The 17,904-nt window shown below is 44.1% G+C and overlaps 1 protein-coding gene across 2 annotated transcripts in view; it reads right to left on the reverse strand.

Annotated features, from left to right (window-relative positions):
- PRKCE (protein kinase C epsilon) overlaps window positions 1-17,904 on the reverse strand; it is a 488,396-nt gene that overhangs the window by 282,811 nt on the left and 187,681 nt on the right. The gene's annotated exons all lie outside the window — the stretch shown is intronic.

Below are 17,904 nucleotides of genomic sequence, written 5' to 3' on the forward strand. Positions count from 1 at the left end.
GGAGAAGGTAGGCATCTTGAGAGGCCAGCTGCCATTCGTGGAGGCAAATGCACCCCCAAATCTTAAAAGAACTGTTCTCAGCCCTTAATATCTAGTTCTTACTGATCCACGAAAATGTGTCAGAGTGCTTCTTTCTAGAACTGCATTCAAACCGCCATAGTCCTTTGCACCTAGCCAGCACCTACTTATCAGCAAATACTCTGCTGCATTCATTTTTCTAGAGACTAGATATTTATTGTGCACCTACTCTGAACTAGCCACTGGGCTAGGCACTGGTACATATATACTCCTTGCTCTCACATAGCCATCTAGGCAGAAAACAGATTTTTTTAATCATAAAAATAGACATAAAATGATAAATTGAGATAAAAGTCATGAAGGAAAAAATAGAGTTATGCAAGCGTAAAACAAGGAGACCTAAGTAAGACTGGGCTCAGCCAAGTCTCTACCAAAGAAATGGCATTCGAAGTGAGACCTCCAGTTTCCTGTATTATTCAGAAAGAGGGTAAAAGTTTGATTAACTTTAAAATTTTATAAGTAGGCATAAGTATATTTAAGTGATTTAAATTTAAATTTAATTTCCAAGGTAATCACTAGAAGAATAGAAAGAGAATGCAATTTTCCAAACTAGTAAATGGGGAAAACAAAATGGTAAAAAAAAAAATTCAGTCCAAAAGAAGACAAGAAAGGAGAGAGAAAGAAAAACAGACCAGGGTACACATAAAAAGAACAAAGTTGTTAGGTTTGAACCCAAATATATCAGTAATTACATTACATGTAAGTAAACTAGATACTCTAGTTAAAAAACAAAGATAGTCAGAGTGGATTTTTACAAGAGTCAAGGAAAAATATAAGGAATGAGAAGCTGTGGACTTGACCAAGAATAGCCTTCCAGGCAGAAGGAACAGCATCTGCAAAGGCCCAGCAGTGGGAAAGCAGAACTGATAGGTCAGTGTGGTAAAGTGTAGAGATTAAAGGGAAATTTGGCCTGAATCAAGCATGGAGGGATGGGCTTGGCCAGTCCACACAGGTGCAGGCCAAAAAAGAATCACAGAATTTATCTCAAACAGTGAAAAGTATTGGAAGAGGTACAAGAGACACCATCTATGATCTCAAGTTTCAATACAACAGACCTAAGTTCAAATAACAAAGAGCTAGTGCTTTTAAGCACAAATAATAAAGAGCGACTTGGTCCATTTGGCAAATGTTGGGGCTGGAGTGTGAATTTTGAGGTAAGGATGAGCTGAAGATGACCTGGAAAGAGCCACAGAGGTCAGATGATGGAGGGCTTGTATTCTGATAAAGGAATTTAAATTTATATTTTGCAGATGATGGGAAACTGCCGAAGGATATTAAACTGGAGAGTAATTTGATGAGATGTGCATCTAAAATCATTCAGGCAAGACCGTGGAAGATGAAATAAGAGGGGGATTGGAAGCAGGGAGACCAGTTAGAATACTGTTGATTTCAGAGCCACTGTCATTGTTTTTTTGTTGTTGTTGGTTTTTTACCCCATGTACTCAGTGATGTTCAGAGAAGTGCAGATTCTTATTCCTCACTCCCCAGATGGAGAGACCCAAATCTGGAAAGCAGGGGTAGATTTTCAGCACCTGGTTTCAGCAGGAGGTTATTCTCACCACTGTTACCAAACTCTTCAGAAATTGGCTTAATTTTGAAATTCCAAAATCTGCCCATTGTACTATTAATTAATGAACAGTTATTTATTTAGCATTTTCTGAGGACTGGGTATCTGCCTAGCATGGTGAGAAATACAAAAGACTCAGCACCTTTAACTAGGAAGAGATATTATGTCATTCATTTTCTAAAACATCTGTGATGTTGCAAACTCATTTAGTCCAACCTCTTAGGCACTGCTGGAACACTTTTAGGCGGAAGGTCAGCCAACATCTGTACAAACACTTAGGGGGATGGGAGCTCACCATCTCCACAAAGCAGCCAGTTTAATTGTGGGAAATCTTTATCTTGAGCTTACATTACCCCACTGGTCTTTACTCTGTTTTCCTGATTGATGCAGAACAAAATAAATCTGTCATCTATATAACCACCCTTCCTGTGGAGATGACTGCCTTGAGGGCTTGATACATGCAAAGTGGCTCTTCCATCAATCCTCCCCTATCAGAGTCTCCGTACTCCTCTCCTGGCCCCTCCAGAACTGGGCCCTGGTGTGTCAACAGCCTTCTTAGCATGTGACGCCAGAACTGGTCCCCAACTTGAAGAGTCTTCAATAGAGTTGTGAACACTGAATTAGCAGGCTTTCAATCAGAGCAACTTGAGCCAATAGATGAAAATGCTAACCAAGAAAGAGATTAGATCTGCTGTGAGAATTTTTTACCACAAATGTTACTGGTTGAACCTTGGGCTCAGATGTATGACTTTATTAACGGACATGGAAATCTGCATTTGGTCGTTCTTTCCTCCCAGACTCTGCTGTGCCCTTTCTGCTTTGGGTCTCACCTGGAGGAGCTGTCTGAGGGCCTGTGTGCTTCAGTAGCTCATGCCCACACCATCCACATGCTCAATCTTACAGCATCTAAGGGGACCCACGGGGACCAGGTGCACCTTGTCTTCATGGGTCCCCCTAGATGAATTAATTATGAAATATGTATATAAGTGTATATAAATATATTTCATAATTTCAAAATATATACATATTTCATAATTCATATATCTATATTTGTATATATTTCCTCTTACTGAAATAAGAAAAACAGGATACTCTTACCTGCTTGAAACATAGGCCAAATAGATATAAGCTATACCCCCAAATTAAAACAGGCCAGAACCAGACAAATAGAATGAAGCACTTAATTCCCAAATAGCCCCAGTTGCCATCTGTTCGGTGGCATATTCTGAAATCTCTGAGATCCAGGGCCAGCAGGAAGTAGCAAGCAGGAATCCTCTCTCTCTGTAAACAGGAGAATGCAGCTCGTTGGAACAATAAGGCACCAGCTGCATATTAATCACCAGGAGTGTAGAACCTGAAGGCAAGGGTTACTTAAATGGCACTTTAATTAAATAAAACAATTGGGGCAACTAAGCTAGATATTTGACACACCCCATGGCCATGCCCTGCCCAATGCGACTCTTCCAAAGACCCAAGTCAGAGAGTTAGAAGGAAGGGGGCAGAGAGCCCCAAAAGAGTGGCAATTGGCAACTGGCTCAGAGGCAAGTGACAAGTTGGAAAAACAGCTCTGGAAGGCTTTGCCCAACGGTAGGGAGGGCCTACTTGAGAGCTGGCAGCTCACTCCAGGCTCAGGAGCCCCCTCTGTCATTCAGCCTTGAAGATAGCAGGGTGGCAGGTGGGAGGACAGGTACGAGTTCAGGGCAAGCCCCAGCAATCACAGAAGCACCCCCAGCCTCTTTCTTTCCTCACCAGCAGGAATGGAGCCCTCTGGAGTTGTCAGTCAAAACCCTGTAAAGCAACTTGGGATCCAGCATGTGACCATAAAATCCAACAGGCAGACAAGGCAGGAAAGTGAGGGCCAGGAGAGGAGGGGCCCCCCCAAAGGTCCCAGAATGAGGAGTTTGAGAGATGGAAGAGTGGGGCAAGTCTGGATCCATAAGTAGGAAGTTACCTACATGATGTGATTTGATAGAACTTGTGTTGACACTCTCTTTAGCGACAGTTCCTCTACTAGGTACTTTACACCACTATTGCATCTAACCCTCCCAACATCCCTATGAGGTGGAGATTACTGCCCCATTTTATAGAAAGGGAAGGGTTAAGACTCAGAAAGATTATAATGGCATTTGTCCAAGATGTATCTCCCTCCAAAACTCCTATTCTTTCTACAATAGCTCAGTGCGTCCCTCCAGACTAAAGCCAAAATATGTTCACTCCCTTGAAATGCCAAGATGAGAGACTCAGGTCTTGTGGGTTACAGGCATCCTTTAGTACACTGCAGGGCTCACGCTAAGGCGGGTGGGAGTTGTTGGAAGAACAGCTCTCAGGGAAGACTGACACTGAGCTGAGAGACATGTGGTCTCCAGGAATATGGGACAGTGGAGCCACAGGACCTCCAGGAGAAGGGAGAAGGAGGCTGAGCTGCCCTGGGAGCAAAAGTAAACTGCTGACTTCATTATTTGGCAAAAGGCACAACCTGAGTCTAAGACAACAGAAAAAGGAGCATAAGATTCTGCACTTACATCTAACTAGTATTGACTCTTTTCCTCAGAAGGCATCACGCTGGGGCCGTGCTTCTCAAACTATCTGTGGTAAAGGACCTGTGTTTTTTATTTATTTATTTTATTTGTAATCTAATACATGGTCCTACTACACATGACTAATAAATATGCAATTCGTACCACAGACAAGTCACCACATGAGATCACACCACCCACACTTGTCCCTATTGTGTCCAACAAGATGAGTCCACCACCGTTGACCTTGGATGTTGCGGCAATATTGAGTTGTCGTGAGAGATTCTTAAATGCTTCCTGTCAATTCCTGGTCTAATCTCTTCACTGCCAGTAGCAGACAGTTCATGGACTGCACCCTTCCTAAGCAGCACTCTAGGGATTAGGTTGGAAGACCGGGGAGAGGCCGTCCCACGTGAAGACAGCAGAGCGCCTATGTGTGAGAGCCGCCTCCTGTTGTCCAGACAGACTCCCAGCAAATGCTATCAGTTCTATAGTTTCAGTCAAAACACTGTAACAAGGTGTATCTGGGTAGGCATTAGCATACCTGGGTTCTAATCCAGATTGTCCAACTGACTCAAGGTATAACTCTGGGTATATCACTTTACTTCTCTGTGATTGAGTTCCCCTTTAGAAGATGCCAAGTTTGAACCAGGCAGCCACTAAGGACACTTCCAGCTCCCAGGTGCCACGCTCTCCTCCTGACTCGCATCTCCACAGACCACCTACATGCTCCCGACTCCTCAATTTATATCTCCAGCCTGGACGTCTACCCTGACGGCCAGAGCCATACATTCATCTGCCTACTTGACAACTGCCCTCAATATCACCCTCAACATCTCAAATTTAACATGACCAAAATGGAGCTCCAAATAGCCCCCTACCCCTCACAGTCTCTACCACATCAGTTAGTGTCAACTCCATCCTTCCAGTTGCTCAGACTGAAAATCTTAAAGTCATCCTCGATTTCTCTCTTTATCTCACAACTCACTTCCAACGTGTCGATAAAATCCTCAACTTATCTGCTCAGATATATCCAAAATCCAACTGCTTTTTATCATCCCCACCACCCTGATCCGGGCCACCTCCTTCTTATCGCTGGCCTAGTCATGGCAATGGCTCCTAATAGGCCTCTGTTTCTCCTTTGCCCTTCTGCTGTCCACTCTTACACAGTAGCCAGAAAGATTCTGTTACAACCCAGATCAGGCCACTCCTCTGCTCAGAACCCTCCACCGGCCCCCACCCTACTTCAGAGCAGAGCGCTGCATGAGGGGGCTTCCTGTGGCCTCTCCAACCTCGCTTTCCACCCTTCGCTGCCTCCTTCTCTCTGCTCCAGCCACACTGGCTTCCTTGCGTGCAGGGCCTATGCACTTGCTATTTTCTCTGGCCAGAATATTCTTTCATTCCTGCATGGCTCACTCCCTCATTTCCTTCAGGACTTTACCCAAAGGTCTCCCTGGTCCGCTAACGTCTCAGGGTCCCCACCCCCTAAAATTTATATCCCCCTTCCCTGCTTAACTTTTTCTCCTTAGCAGTTACAACTACGGAACAAACTATTACTTGTCTTGTCTGCGGTCTGTCTCACCCACCAGAATGTAAGTGCCTTGGGAGTAGAGATTTGTGTGTGTTTTGTCCAGGTTATAGCCCCAGTGTCTACTATGGTGCCCAGACAAGGCGGGTACTCAATACATTTGTGGAACGAGGGAAGGAGTTCTGTGGGTCACTGGTCTGGCTGGTCCAAGGTCCCCAGGTTGCCCCTTCTCCACTTGGTCACCAGACCCAGACAACAAACATCTCAGCGTCTAAGAGGACGATTCCAGCAGGTGTGAAAGAGGCCTGTCCCCCCTCTCTGGGGCACAGCCTTGGGAGGGGACTGTGGGGAAGTCAGTTCCTCACCACTCACCCGGCTTCCAATGCTGCTGCTTTGCACCCTCCTCTCTGCAAAGAAAAATACCCCCTAGGACGGCTTTTTAAAAACTTAATCCCATGTAAACCCTTCAGCTATTTACCTGAATTCCATTTAATCTCCTATAGAGATGCCTCTAAATCATCTGCTCTCAAGGAGTCAGGAAAAAACCAACTCCTCCTCTGAAGATGTTTTTATTGCTCTTGCTGCTGAGAAAGCAAGCTTTAATTTCTATCAAGAGAAGAAGCAAAAAGCAACAGAGCAATTATGCACAGTTTTTTTCCTCAGTGCTGGATTATCTAACCACAGGTCTCCCAGAGCATTTAATCTCCAACAGGTAAAAGGTTTTATCCATTTAAATGTACCTTTGGATAAAGATCCTGAGCCCCAGCCACAGGCTCGTGTGTGAACCTGCTGGACCTGCCACTGTCCCCCACTAGGGGGGCATAAAATGCTCTCCAAGTCAGAGCCATACACAAATCAGGTTTTCCTCTCCAGGGGCAGGAGGTGAGGGAGAGAGGGTCTCTTCCCATCTCTGTGGTTAACTGAGGGGCCTGCTTTGTCATTCCACGTCCAACCACAGTCCCTCTGGAAGGAAGAGGATGTCCCGGAATCTCTGAAGACAAGAAGCACTTGGAGGCCCCTGGAGCACTCCACTATCCAAGAAGTCCCTTCCACAACGTCCCTGACAACCAGGCCCCACTGTTTGCCCAAACGCTTCTGGGGACAGGACAATCACCACTCACTATCTTCTGGGAAACCTGTTCCTCCTAAGTGCTGCTGGTCCCCTTGGGTTTATTCTCTCCAAAGATCTAGGGTCTTTGTAATCCCTGAGAGCTCATATGTGCCCAGCACTTTACAGGCCTTACCTCATTTAATCCCACAGCCTGAGGAGTGGGGGAATTATCATTCCCAATTCCAGGTGAGGAAACCGAGGCTTCCACTCCTTCCTGCCCCTTCCTGTCACTCTCCTTGTGACACGGATTATAATAAGGTATTTTATGAATATTGTAACCATTGCCTAAATCACTTTCATTCTTACTCTAGAAACACAGGCTAGCACCCTATAGAAACCTAAATCCATTCGAGGCCCCAAAGAGGAGGAGAAAGAAACGTAGCATGTTTAGCCGAAACACCAGGAAAGAAACTAGGGACCACCCAGGTTCACCACACGATCAAATAATCAGGCAGGTACTTCTCTCAGCTAAAGGAAGACTCAAAATGTACCAACCAACCCTGGGCATCTTCATTTCACCAGGCCCTCTATCTTTTTTTTTTTAATTAATAGATTTTGTTTTAGAGCAGTTTTAGTTTTACAGAAAAATTGATTGGGAAGTACAAAGATCCCAAATACCCTCTGGCCCCACAAACACTGTTTCTCCTATTATTTACATCTTGTATTAGTGTGGCACATTTGTTACAATTGATGAACCAATATCAATACATTAACCTCCATAGTTTACATTAGGATTTACTCTGTGTTGTATGATCTATGAGTTTTGACAAATATATAATGACACGTGTCCATCATTACTGTATCATATGGAAGATGCCCTAAAAATCCCCTGTGCAGGGCCAGCCCCGTGGCTTAGCGGTTAAGTGCGCACGCTCCGCTATTGGCGGCCCAGGTTCGGATCCCGGGCGCGCACCGACACACCGCTTCTCTGGCCATGCTGAGGCCGCGTTCCACATACAGCAACTGGAAGGATGTGCAGCTATGACATACAACTATCTACTGGGGCTTTGGGGGAAAAAATAAATAAATAAAATTATAAAAAAAAAAAATCCCCTGTGCTCTACCTATTCATTCCTCCCTCCCTGCCCTACCCCCAACCCCACTCTCTGGCAACTGCTGATCCCAAATAATCGACAAAAAATCCTGGAACTAATAAGCAGCTAGAGCAAGGTTGCAGAATACAAAGTTAATATACAAAAGTCAACTGCTTTCTTATATACTAGCCATGAACAACTGGAATTTGAAATGAAAAGCACTTACATTAGCACAAAAAAAAAAATACTCAGGTATAAATCTAACAATAATATGTACATGTTCTATCTGAGGAAAACTACAAACCTCTGATGAAAGAACTCAAAGGAGATCTAAATAAATAGAAAGAGATTACACTATTGAGTTTTAAAAGCAAACTCTGCAACTCTCTCTGTTGTCCTGATCTCACATCAGAGGTTTCGAAATGCCTTCCTTCACAATGGTGGTTAACAGAAAAATCTCCTAAACAAAGGTAACTTCATGATGTGCAGCTACAAACAAGAAGCTCAGGGCCCCCACCCACTGTGGGCTGTAGCAGGGAAAGAGGGTTGCCAGATAAAATACAAACAAATGTTTAGCATACGTGTGTCCCAAACATCGCATGGAACATACTTATACCAAAAAATTAAAAGGTTATTTGTAGTTTAGCTGAAACTCAAATTTAACTGGGCCTCCTGTATTTTTATTTGTGACATCTGGCAACCTGAGCCCAAGGCCTCACTGTGGCAAGACTTAGAACAAGGAAAAGCAACAAAACTCTTAGGTGTATTCAGTGCTTGACATTTTTCAAAGCCTTTCAGCTCTTTTCTCTCTGGATTTTACTACTACATGTCTGAGAGGAAAGCAGGACCAGTATCTCCATCCTCACTAATCAGATGAGAAAAAAACCAGGCACGAAGCAATGCAGCGAAGGCCACGCAGGTTAGGAACACAGCTGGCTCTAATCACTTCTAAGCCCACCTGTTCGATTAGCCCAGTGGGTTCAACTCTGGCTGAACCTTGGAATCATCTGGGGAGCTGCCAAAAACTCACTGATGCCCGGGCCCCACTCCTAAAGCCTGGGCATCTTTTCTAGGCATTTTATAATAGAAAAATATAAAGATATCGAATAGTAGACCAGGAAGGATGATGAAGCCCAGATACCCAATCACCCAGCTCCAACAATTATCAACTCATGGCCAATCTCATTTCCTATGCCAGCACTGTCCAAGAAAGTTTTATGCACTGATGGAAATGCTCCATATGTGCGCTGTCCAATATGGTAGCTGCTGGGCACGTGTGACTAATGAGCATTTGAAATGTGGCCGGTGTCAAGAAGGAACTGCATTTTCAGTTTTTAAAAAATTTTAATTAATTTCAATTTAAATAGCCACAGGCAGCTAGTGGCTACATATTGGATAGCACAGATCAATACTTTCACCCATTTCTCCCCTCACCGTGTTATTTTGAAGCAAATCCCAGACATCATATTATACCATCCATGTATCAATAGCTTTTAAAGCTTCCCAGATGATTCAAATGTGAAGCCACAGTTGGAGACCAACGACTAGTCGAATATTCAATACTGGAACACTCCAGTTAATTAGAGGACAGACTTTCAGCAACTTCACAACCTTGAGAACAAGGTTCTCAATCTTGAGTGCACATCAACTACCTGGGGAGCTAGACCTACGCCCAGGCTCCACTCTCAGAGATTCAGGTTTATCTGTCTGAGAACATAACTCTTTTTTTCTTTCCCTCCTCCTCCTTCCTCATTTTCCCACAAGCTCTTCATGTGATTTGAATGTGTAGTCAGAATTGAGAACCATCGCTTTCAAGTCTTTCTATATAAAGCATGTTCCACAGACCAGCAGCATCAGCCTCAGCCGGGAGCTGGTTAGAAAAGCAGAATTTCAGGGCCACCCCAGACCTGCTGAGTCAGAATTTACATCTTAACAACGTCCCCCAGGTGACTTTATATGCACACTAAAGTTTGAGAAGCACTACTTTAAAACGATGGTTCTCAAAGCGTGGTCCCCTGACCAGGGGCCTCAGATTACCTGGAAGGCAAATTCTTGGGCCTCTTCCCAGACCTACAGAATCAGATACTCCAGGGTGGGGCCCAGGAAGCTGTATTTGTATTTTAACCAGCCCTCCTGGTGATGCTGATTCGTGCTCAAGCTCAAGACACACCGCCCTGTAGTCTAGAACATAGCTCCATATTGCCTAAGCAGCAAATAATGATTATAAAACAGTGCTTTACTTCACAAGAGAAGCTGAAGCCATCCTCAGCCTCACATGCAAACAATTATACGTAAATTAAGACATCTCTTCATAATCCATGACATGGGCAAAGTAACTAGGATGGTGGCAAGGAATTAAAAATATAGAAAGCAACCTGGGTTCCTTAGAAAAGTACAGGCCAATAATTGACGTTCATAAAAACATCCAAGACATTCAACACGTCAGTTGTGTTTAGTACATTCTCTTTGAGAAGGCAACCAAGTTTACGTTTTAGAAACATTTCTCTGACAACATTTTACATTTCTTTCAGGTGAAAAATAATTGCTTAGAACAGTCTATTGTGTCAAGTATTTCATTCCTAAAAATGTGGGGGAGAAAAAAAGAACAAGAAGAACACTTACACGGGGTGGCATGGTAGCACCTAAGATCTTCTCCAGAACAGTTATTGGTAAGCTTTTTGAGGTCTTGAATTCTTCTGAGAACTGGAGCAAAGCTATGGACCTTCTGCCCTTAAAATGCATGTCCGGAATGTACAGAAAATTTTGCCTGCAGGGTCAGAGGATTCAAAGCCCCTAGGCCAAGGGGTCTGATGATGAGGACGGCTATTCTGATGTGGAAATCAGACAGAGAGAACAGAATGCAGCTCTTCCAGGGGTAGAGCCATTAGACTCCACGCTGAAGCATGGCTTTTTCTCTAACCAGCTTATGACAATCAGAGACTCAGGCTCTTCCTCTAAAAAGTGGCTGTAGGAAGGGCAGTTTAATTGTTGCCATCCTACAGATGAGGAAATCAAAATCTGGAAAAGTGAGGGGCTAGTCTAGGTGGGCCAGGGACTAGGTCAATCTTTAAACCTCGATGGTCTTTCAGCTGGCCCATCTGTTGCCCAGTAGGATGTAACGTGCCTTCCACACATCTCCAGGTCAGCCAGGCACACCGTTCCCATCTTTACTGCCCACCCTTTAGAGCCCATCTCCTACACATCCAGATGAAGCCTGCCATCCATGATCACTTGTCCTCTCCCCACGAAGAAAGACCCATCGCTTCTTCCAAGCCTCTATTCCAAGCCAGAGAGTTGGCCAGCCCATCCTTTAAGCCTCAATGAATCCTGAATAGAAAGAGCTCTTAAATCAATGACGCTGTATTGCCCTTACTCTGTTGTAATGTTCTATTCCTACTACTAAAGCGTGAACTCCTTGAGAGTGGAGATTGTGTGTGACTCATCTTTGCATCCCCAGAGTTGGCCTGTGAGCACTCAACAAACGAGGAAGGGAGGGCAGGCTCCACTCCAGCCCTCAGACATTCATAGAGGAGCAGTCTTTGGGCCTTTGCAAGTATTATTTTGCCCTAGTATTGTGTTTGCAGACAAGTCTGTCTCTGAGACTAAATTTTAAGCCCTTTGAGGATGCAGATGAGTTTTCCCATCTTTATGTAGGAAGTACCAAGGGCCACATTATATAGGCAACACAGTGGGTGGCCCCCATTTTCCTGAAGAGTCAAGTTCTTCCAAACAAAGTAGCCCATAGGGTCTAGGCTGAATGCTAATGAGATGTCAGGAAATAGGGAGCCTAATTCTGCCTACCCACCTTCCAGGAACCCCAAACACACATTAACAGGACAAACTACAAACTGCGAGTCTGGCTGCCTCTTCCACAACTCCGCAGCCCATCAAATCACACATACTGTCCCCAACTGCTCCCTTCTCCTCCAGGAGGGTCCCAGCAAGCTGGGGGCAGGGTGGAGCCTGCAGGCACCAGGGAGTAGAACAGAGAACCTGGAAGGCTGTGTTTTTCAAAAGGTTTCTCTGCCAGAATGCTCTGATTGGGGGCAGGGGGGTACCTGAGCTTCCAGTGCGGATGGACCCTCTGCTGAGCTTGAAGCCCAAGAGCACGCTGCACAGGTGACTGTGAGTGCACGTGTGTGTGAGCGCATGCGCGTACATGCGTGAGTACACATGCACACGCACGCACACACACACAGCCTTGGGGGCAGAACAGAGTTGACTTTGCCTATCCTGAGTCCTAGCAGTACCCAAAGCCCTAGGCATTGCACCCTGGTTCACAGCACCTGCAGGATGACGTGGAAATAGGTTTCCCAGCACCGCAGCCGTTGGGCATGGGCCGCAGAGATCAGTGACGCCGAGTCTAGCCCCAGGGTCACAGGAAGCTGAAGAGCTGGGCAAAGAGGCCCCTGCCCCTCAGACCACACAGGTAGGGAATGCCTGATGCCTTCTTGCACACAATACCTGCTTCCCTCCTGACAGACGAGCAGCTGACACCATGATAAAGACAGAGAACAACCTAAGGCAGGCTAACGTACCACCAAGTTGTATGACCAGGCAGTTCTGTGGGGCTTCAGAAAGGAGGCCAAGCTTCACCGAGGAGGGGTCCAGGAGGCACTATGGGGGTGGTGAGACCTTGGAAGGGGGAGGGAGGAGCAGATTGCTGGGGGAAAGAGGAGGTAGTCATGTATTCTATAAGGCAACATAACAAGGAATTCAGACGAACAGATTTTAAACATTAATAAGCTCAAGGCAAAAAGGTCAATGAGTGAAAAAGAATATGAGGGAAAGCAAGAGTACTTTGGTCCCCCTTCCCACTTTTCGGAGGTAAAATTTTGCGTGTGTACACAAGTCTAGAGTGTGTGTATGTGTGTGTGTGTTTCTTTTTGCACCAATGGGGTCATACTATACATACTATTCCAACTTACTTTTTTTACTTAATCACTTATTTTTAATATCCTTCCCCATTAATATATAAAAATAAGCCTAAAAACTTTGTAACAGTTGCTTATTATTCCATTCTAGGGAGGTAAAAAACGCCCCTTAGCTATAGGCATCTAGCTTGTTTCCAATATTTTGCTGTTTCAGATCTGACAGTTTGCCTTTGGACGGCCTGTGCAGGTTCGCCAGTGGGTTACACCTGTAGCGGAATTTCTGGGTCAAGGGAAACTCCAGTTACGTTCCCACCCACAGCTCAAATGGCACTGACAGAGGCCCCACCACATGCAAGAAAGAGGTAAGAATAAAACAGCTTTTATTTTAATGACATTGAAGGCAAACTAATCTTGGGCACCCGACCCCAAGTAGGAAGAGGCCATTTATTGAGGGATGAGTTAAGGGATTTCTACTCTTTCTATATTTTTTCTGTTATATGTATATGTTTTTTCTGATAAATATTAAATGTGCAACCTAACACATGGGTTATAAAACATTACTGCAGAACAGGTAATTACATGACATATTTACCCCAATCTATTATACATCATAAATTCTTTTCACTTTCTCCAGCATAACCCAGTGTGTGATGAATTATGTGCATAAAAAATCACCATGCTTTTTCAGAATTATCTCCCAGGGGTTTCAAGGACTGCCTGTGTGGGTCAGAACCAAATTAGTCTAGAGCCTCAAGCCCACCCCTAAGATCAACCCCAGCATGAAGGAGCATTAACATCAGGCAGTAGCTCAGCTTGCTGTTTTCCCAGCCAGAAAAGCAGAGAGTGGGAAGCCAGGCTCCCCACTTGGGTTCTGATTTCCTGAAAAGCCAAATTCTCACTGCTCTCCCCACTCAGACCCTTTCTCTGCCCCCACCCTTTTATCAAAAGTGAAAGTCTTACTGCAACAGCACATGAGCCTTGGCATCAAAGATCTGCGTTACTCACTGGTTCCCAGAAAAACACTTGTCTGGGACACGGGTTAAGGAGCAGCCAAGAAGAGGTCGTTGATCTCTGTCTCCAGGGCTCAGCGGCTTTGGCACAGGGAGGGACCAAGGTTTTCCAGATGTTCCACTGAAGGGCTGGATCGGTGCCAGGGGAGCCCAGCAGATCTACAAAAAGATGCCTGTTCCCCAAGAGTGTACCACGAAAAATCAAAAGCTCTCTGAAGAGAGTGCCCTCCAGAGTGGGCAAGGCCTTCCTAGAGACTTCTGTGGTGACCCTCTTCCTGCTGTCCTCACTCACTCCACATCCACGGCCACCACCCAGCTCTGGTTCTCCACCACTTCCACAACACCCCTTCCCCCAGCACTCACAAGCACACACATTTCCCCCAAACTACCAGCGCTGGTTTCTATAGCAACAAAGCAAAAGCCAACAAGATTTGAAAAAGCAGCAAACTTGACAGCGACCATGCAGAAGGGCAAAGAAAATAGCCTGGGAAATTCTGGTCTCATCCTTGAAATCTGCTCTCAGAGGAGTGCCAGCCCATCAGGGGCCCCAGCTACAAATCTAAAAACTGAGCTCTCAGCTCCCAAGGGCACAATTCCCTTCGTCTGGCTCCACCCACCCTCTCTGGAAAGAAAAAGGCCAGAGATTCACCGAACAGTACACTACATAAGTTTGCAAGTTATGTGAACAGAGAGCAAATCCTAAATACAGCATTTGGATGATTGCATAGCAAGGACATCACGACTACTCCTAACACCATTGGTCAGTCATTCATTGAACAAATATTTATTGAGCACTGACTATGTGCCAGGTACTATTGCAGGTTGCTAGGACTGCAGCGACAAACAAGATCAAATTCTTGCCCTCTGGAGCCTAGATTCTAGAAAGATAAACAGATCATAAGTGAACAACTAAGTAATTTCAAAAGGCACCAAGTGCATTGAAAAAGCGGCTCAACAACAAAAAATATTCCCAGAAAGTATGTTATGGTATAAAAATGGAGGCAGTATGATAATGTAGAAAGAAAACTAGACTTTCCATATATATGTATGGTGCTCTACTTTCAAAATGTGCCTTCATGCATATCAACCCATTTTGCCATCACTCACTGTCGAGTTAGCAGGGTGGGAATGCACCAGTATGCTCTTTTACCCAAGCAGAAGCAGAAGCCCACGCATGTGAAATGACTTGTTCAAGGTCCACAAGTTTCTTCCTTGAATGTCTGTTTATCAGATGACCATAGTGAGAATGAAAATATTAGCCACAAATTAGGGGAAGATATTTGCAACAAATATAACTACTCTGAAGCAATAAGAAATAGAAAAAAGCATAATAGAAAAATGCTCATGTGAATCACAAACTGAATCACAAAGAATTTATATAGGATAATACTATTTAACTAAAGATAAAAAGTAGATAAAACAAAACTATATATTATTTAAGAAAACATACATATCGGTGGCAAAATCATATAGAAATGAAAGAAAAAATTTAACACAAAATTCAGGATAGTAGTTACTTTGGGGAAGAAGAGGCATAGTCAAGAGCAGCGAAGGCTCCTGGGGGCTACAAAGACACCAGAAATGTTCTTTTTCTTAATCTGGGTCTTAGGTACTTATGACCCATGAAATATACATGATCTAATTTCAGAATATTTAAATTAACGTAAATGAATCCCAAAGGACAGATCGATGCAAGGAAAACAAATCAAATAAAGAAATTCTCATTTTGTTCGTTTTCTAAGGCAAGGAAGTCTGGTGAAGGCCTCACGCAGTATAGGAAGTAAATGCTAAATCTAAAAGACCCTGGCTTGATTTCTGTTTTAAAAAATTAAAAATAAAAGCAAAATAGGCTCCTCTCCAGGCAGAGCTAGGTGCTTCTAGTTGGCCTGGCAGTAGTATAGTGGCTACAAGGCCATAATTACAGTCAGGGAGAGGTCGAGCCACGAGATGGACATCTGTAATTAAGCAGGTGAAGTCTGTCTTCCAGGCAGCAGCCACTCTGCAAATGTCCCCGGTGACCCCAAACCCCCCTATTACAGGCAGTTCTTGACTTTCACACGTTTAGCCTTCAAACAACACGTATGGATGCTCGGCCATCAGCTGGCAGTAACATTTCACAGTGGTGCTCTCCACCTGCCAAGCCACTGTGCCGCCTCCACACCTTGGCCCTATTTATCTGGACAGCAGTCACTCGTTAATTCACGGGACAAATATTTCCTAAGTACAGCTGTATCCTGGCACTGTCTTAGGCCATGAAGGTACAGCAGAGACCAAAATAGATACAGTCCCTGCCTTCATAGAGCTTAGAGTGTAAAGAAAGTGTTTTTGCAATTATTTGAATATTTTACTGCCTCCTGCCCTTTTTTTAAAACAAAAATGATGGGTAGGGAAAAAAATGAAAATATTGGCCCTTGTGATGAGAAAGATGCATCTCTTCTGCTTCAGAGGACAGAGTCTAATATAGAAAATCAGTGAGGGGTGTTCAGTGGGCTGCAAAGGCCCCTGGTTAGCTTCAACTGGACCCTCCCAGTACATAAGCAGGTTGACAGACTACCCAGATGATCAAGTGGAAAAAAAAATGCTGGAAAAATTACCAACGATGGTGGCTAAACAACGAGACACAATGAAAGGATTTTATGATATATTTTAGTTCTCTGGGAATAGAATCTCCCATTATAACTTTTAACTCAATTATTCAAACTTTCACTCCTTTGACCTTCACACACATTTTGACAAGGCATCATGTGCAAAACTAGGAGACTGCTTGCAAACCTGGCTGTTGCTCCTCTGTGCACCAGGAGGTTTAAGAAAGGCTTAGGATTTCATCTTTCTACAAGGGTTGGTCCTTTTTTTTGAAGGAAGGAAGAGTTAGCTATTTAATGGACATCAAGATTTTAAACCATCATCAGCATAAGAGCTCTGAAGGTAAAATGTCAAGCATTAGACAAAAGGTAGGTCAATGTTATGTGGATGGGGTCATCTGCCTTCCCGGTGCCCCGCCTCACACAGGCAATAAATGGTTTAGCCTATTTATGGCAATACATCACCTACCACTGTGAGAAGCTATCTACCCCAAATCAAACCGTTTCTCAGGGCAAGAGGCTAAGTAAACCCTTCTGGAAGGAACCTCAGTTTCTTCCCACTTCTGTAGTTCCCATGAAGTACCCTCCAAGTTTTGAGGAGAAAATCTTTACCTCACAGCATACATAAATAAGCATGACAAAAGGATGTTTTCCCTAAAGTCAGGGGCCTTTCTTGTGATTTTTTCTTTCCCCCACATGGACCTATTCATAGAGGCACACCAATGGACCACTCTTTAAGTAAATTCCACACGCGTATCATGTAAAAAAGAATTAAGGAGCAAATATTGAGGTTACAAGAGATTTTTCCACTTAAAGAAAAGTCTTCCCAGGAGGGGTTCACACAATTTGAGGTCCATTCAAATAGAGCCCCTCCCTAGTTCTTTGGAAACAAGATTCAAGTTTTAACATTTCCATTTTTGCCTAAATTTTCAAGAAATATAACTGTTCTGTAAAAAGACGCTGAGATCCAACTTATTCCCTCTTCCCATTGTTTTATACACTCTTTTTCTCTACCTTTTTATGATGTAGGCCTTGGATTTTTTAAAAAAATAAACAGTTGCCTTGTTATCCTCCATTTGTATATACCTATGGAAGTTATCTGTTACAAACATTCAGATCTTACAAAAGACTACTAGAAGAAGAATCTTTTCTACACTATTTTAAAATGCTCATTCTCTCTGTGTGATTACCTCCAGAGATGGAGAGCTCCCTACTTACTGTTCAAATGTATTTAACTGCTGACAAGCTCTGCCTATTAAAGGCTTTCTCCGTACACTAAACGAAGCTTAAATCTGCCTCCATATAACATCTATCCCTCTGGTCTTAGAACTGCCCTAAGGAGCCCCAGGATAAGTTCTCCCCCTCCTCTACTTGGCCACACTTTAAGTTCTTAAAATACCCACCATGTCTTACCCACTACTAGGGATCCTGTGCTTTGGCCAGGAATAATTGAGTCTGGCTTCCTGGTGGTAAGTATAAAGAGAGATTAGGAAACCTTCTCATTGACTCACACCTGTATTCAGAAAGGCGAGAATCTGAAATCCTGAGCATTCACTGAATCATAGCATCTTAATGCTGTCGGTGCAATCCAGTTGAGGGCCCGA

This window comes from Diceros bicornis, chromosome 12 (assembly GCF_020826845.1).
Source record: "Diceros bicornis minor isolate mBicDic1 chromosome 12, mDicBic1.mat.cur, whole genome shotgun sequence".
NCBI lineage: Eukaryota > Metazoa > Chordata > Mammalia > Perissodactyla > Rhinocerotidae > Diceros > Diceros bicornis.